This window comes from Myxocyprinus asiaticus, chromosome 31 (assembly GCF_019703515.2).
Source record: "Myxocyprinus asiaticus isolate MX2 ecotype Aquarium Trade chromosome 31, UBuf_Myxa_2, whole genome shotgun sequence".
In the NCBI taxonomy this organism is placed as follows: Eukaryota; Metazoa; Chordata; class Actinopteri; order Cypriniformes; family Catostomidae; genus Myxocyprinus; species Myxocyprinus asiaticus.
Window position 1 is genome coordinate 45,071,325 of NC_059374.1, and position 4,158 is coordinate 45,075,482.

Sequence of the window (4,158 nt, forward strand, 5' to 3'; positions counted from 1 at the left end):
TCCTGATTTAGGTTCATAATCAAAGATATGAGATGCTGGATATCCCCTGGAATAATACACCAACAGATCCTCATTCATGTTCATGATCAAAAAGCAAAAATAATAAAACAAAAAATATAAAATATGAAGCTTCAAGGTTGAGGGTTCCTATAGTTAGGATATAGGGATGAAAACCACCAGGCTTATGCCGGATTGCCATAACTTTTGCCAGGAAGGTGATAGATGCACTAAAGCAAGCCCTACCCCCCATTTTCAAGGGTGCTCTTTCCAGTGGTGCCACCACCAAGTCTCTATGAGGTCAGCAAGTGCCTCAACCCGATTAGCCCTCCTACAAAGTGCCGTTTACATCTTAGAGACTTGGTGGCCACAACACACTACAAAGGTACTGCTGGGATTTGAACCCATGACCTCCTGTTTACTAGACAGGCACTTTAACCAACTGAGCCGCAGCACCTTCTGCTGCAAAGTCTCCATGGGAGGTCATCAGATCAATGAATAGGCCATGCTATTGTGAGCATGAAAGTGTTTGTTTGAGAAAAGAGTTTTGGTGGTCAGATAGACTTGTTTGTTGGCCAAGTGTGCTTAGCAAAATGACTAAGGCAGTGACTCTGTTGGGACTTGAACCCAGAACATTTGAATGGCCACATTTTGAAATTTAGAAGTCCAATGCGCTATCCATTGCGCCACAGAGCCCACATTGTGTGCATTGTTGTGTGTGGGATAGGAAAATGTAAAATCCAAGGCCTGGGTCCAATAACGGGCCCAGGCCTGGTTGTGCACAGTCCTTCCCTCAACTGACCACTAAGAACCCACCCAAGAGCGGGAAAGGGACACAAACACAGCTCTTAGTAAAATAAAATAAAATAAAATAAAATAAATACATCCCAAAGGGGGTATTATTGTAAGGGTACCCCAGGTTAGGTTTAGGAGCTGATGTGGGTATTGCTCTAAGGGTAATTAAGGTTAGGGTTAGGGGTTGGTGTGGATGTGGTTGTAGAAAAGGTTAGGGTTAGGTTAGGGTTAGGATATAGGGATGAAAACCACCATGCTCATGCCAGATTGCCATAACTTTAGGGTTAGGATATAGGGATGAAAACCACCATGCTCATGCCGGATTGCCATAACTTTTGCCAGGAAGGTGATAGAGGCATGAAAGCAAGCCCTACCCCCCCATTTTCGAGGGTGCTCTTTCCAGTGGTGCCACTGCCGAGTCTCTATGAGGTCAGCAAGTGCCTCAACCCGATTAGCCCTCCTGCAAAGTGCCGTTTACATTTTAGAGACTCGGTGGCCACAACACACTACAAAGGTACTGCTGGGATTTGAACCCAGGATCTCCTGTTTACTAGACAGGCACTTTAACCAACTGAGCCACAGCACCATCTGCTGCAAAGTCTCCATGGGAGGTCATCAGATCAAGGAATAGGCCATGCTATTGAGAGGATGAAAGTGTTTGTTTGAGAAAAGAGTTTTGGTGGTCAGATAGACTTGTTCGTTGGCCAAGTGAGCTTAGCAAAATGACTAAGGCAGTGACTCTGTTGGGACTTGAACCCACAACCTTTGAATGGCCACATTTTGGAATTTAGAAGTCCAATGCACTATCCATTGCGCCACAGAGCCCACATTGTGTGCATTGTTGTGTGTGGGATAGGATGGGTTAGGGTTAGGTTATAGGGATGAAAACCACCATGCTTAGGGTTAGGGATGAAAACCAGGGTTAGGGTATAGGGATGAAAACCACCATGCTCATGCCGGATTGCCATAACTTTTGTCAGGAAGGTGATAGAGGCATGAAAGCAAGCCCTACCCCCCCATTTCCGAGGGTGCTCTTTCCAGTGGTGCCACTGCCGAGTCTCTATGAGGTCAGCAAGTGCCTCAACCCGATTAGCCCTCCTGCAAAGTGCCGTTTACATTTTAGAGACTCGGTGGCCACAACACACTACAAAGGTACTGCTGGGATTTGAACCCAGGATCTCCTGTTTACTAGACAGGCACTTTAACCAACTAAGCCACAGCACCTCCTGTTGCAAAGGCTCCATGGGAGGTCATAAGGTCAATGAATAGGCCATGCTATTCAGAGCATAAAGGGTTTGTTTGAGAAAAGAGTTTTGGTGGTCAGATAGACTTGTTCGTTGGCCAAGTGTGCTTAGCAAAATGACTAAGGCAGTGACTCTGTTGGGACTTGAACCCACAACCTTTGAATGGCCACATTTTGGGTTAGGGTTAGGGTAAGGTTAGGGTTAGGATATAGGGATGAAAACCACCATGCTCATGCCAGATTGCCATAACTTTTGCCAGGAAGGTGATAGAGGCACGAAAGCAAGCTCTACCCACCCATTTTCAAGGGTGCTCTTTCCAGTGGTGCCACCGCCAAGTCTCTATGAGGTCATCAAGTGCCCCAACCCGATTGGCCCTTCTGCAAAGTGCCGTTTACATTTTAGAGACTCAGTGGCCACAACACACTACAAAGGCACTGCTGGGATTTGAACCCATGACCTCCTGTTTACTAAACAGGCACTTTAACCAACTGAGCCGCAGCACCTTCTGCTGCAAAGTCTCCATGGGAGGTCAGTTAGGGTTAGGGTTAGGATATAGGGATGAAAACCACCATGCTCATGCCAGATTGCCATAACTTTTGCCAGGAAGGTGATAGAGGCACGAAAGCAAGCTCTACCCACCCATTTTCAAGGGTGCTCTTTCCAGTGGTGCCACCGCCAAGTCTCTATGAGGTCATCAAGTGCCCCAACCCGATTGGCCCTCCTGCAAAGTGCCGTTTACATTTTAGAGACTCAGTGGCCACAACACACTACAAAGGCACTGCTGGGATTTGAACCCATGACCTCCTGTTTACTAAACAGGCACTTTAACCAACTGAGCCGCAGCACCTTCTGCTGCAAAGTCTCCATGGGAGGTCATCAGATCAATGAACAGGCCATGCTATTGTGAGCATGAAAGTGTTTGTTTGAGAAAAGAGTTTTGGTGGTCAGATAGACTTGTTCGTTGGCCAAGTGAGCTTAGCAAAATGACTAAGGCAGTGACTCTGTTGGGACTTGAACCCACAACCTTTGAATGGCCACATTTTGAAATTTAGAAGCGCAATGCACTATCCATTGCGCCACAGAGCCAACATTGTGTGCATTGTTGTGTGTGGGATAGGAAAATGGTTAGGTTAGGGTTAGGATATAGGGATGAAAACCACCATGCTCATGCCGGATTGCCATAACTTTTGCCAGGAAGGTGATAGAGGCACGAAAGCAAGCTCTACCCACCCATTTTCAAGGGTGCTCTTTCCAGTGGTGCCACCGCCAAGTCTCTATGAGGTCATCAAGTGCCCCAACCCGATTGGCCCTCCTGCAAAGTGCCTTTTACATTTTAGAGACTCAGTGGCCACAACACACTACAAAGGCACTGCTGGGATTTGAACCCATGACCTCCTGTTTACTAAACAGGCACTTTAACCAACTGAGCCGCAGCACCTTCTGCTGCAAAGTCTCCATGGGAGGTCATCAGATCAATGAACAGACCATGCTATTGTGAGCATGAAAGTGTTTGTTTGAGAAAAGAGTTTTGGTGGTCAGATAGACTTGTTCGTTGGCCAAGTGAGCTTAGCAAAATGACTAAGGCAGTGACTCTGTTGGGACTTGAACCCACAACCTTTGAATGGCCACATTTTGAAATTTAGAAGCCCAATGCACTATCCATTGCGCCACAGAGCCAACATTGTGTGCATTGTTGTGTGTGGGATAGGAAAATGTAAAATCCAAGGCCTGGGTCCAATAAAGGGCCCAGGCCGGGTTGTGCACAGTCCTTCCCTCAACTGACCACTAAGAACCCACCCAAGAGCGGGAAAGGGACAGAAACACAGCTCTTAGTAAAATAAAATAAAATAAAAAAAAATAAATACATCCCAAAGGGGGTATTATTGTAAGGGTACCCCAGGTTAGGTTTAGGAGCTGATGTGGGTATTGCTCTAAGGGTAATTAAGGTTAGGTTTAGGGGCTAGTGTGGATATTACTCTAAGGGTAATTAAGGTTAGGGTTAGGGGTTGGTGTGGATGTGGTTGTAGAAAATAGAAATATATGATCATTTGGAAGGGTTAGGGTTAGGGTTAGGTTAGGGTTAGGGTTAGGTTAGGTAGGTTAGGGTTAGGTTAGGGTTAGG

The 4,158-nt window shown here is 46.3% G+C and overlaps 3 non-coding genes across 3 annotated transcripts; all 3 read right to left on the reverse strand.

Annotated features, from left to right (window-relative positions):
• Positions 1–603: 603 nt before the first annotated feature.
• trnar-ucu (transfer RNA arginine (anticodon UCU)) lies at positions 604–693 on the reverse strand. Its single transcript is given in 2 exon segments — positions 604–639; positions 657–693. It is a non-coding gene; the product is annotated as a tRNA-Arg (tRNA).
• Positions 694–1,304: 611 nt separating this feature from the next.
• Positions 1,305–1,378, reverse strand: trnat-agu (transfer RNA threonine (anticodon AGU)). The gene has a single exon. It is a non-coding gene; the product is annotated as a tRNA-Thr (tRNA).
• A 564-nt stretch (positions 1,379–1,942) lies between these two features.
• On the reverse strand, positions 1,943–2,016 carry trnat-agu (transfer RNA threonine (anticodon AGU)). The gene has a single exon. It is a non-coding gene; the product is annotated as a tRNA-Thr (tRNA).
• Between the last annotated feature and the right edge of the window lie 2,142 nt (positions 2,017–4,158).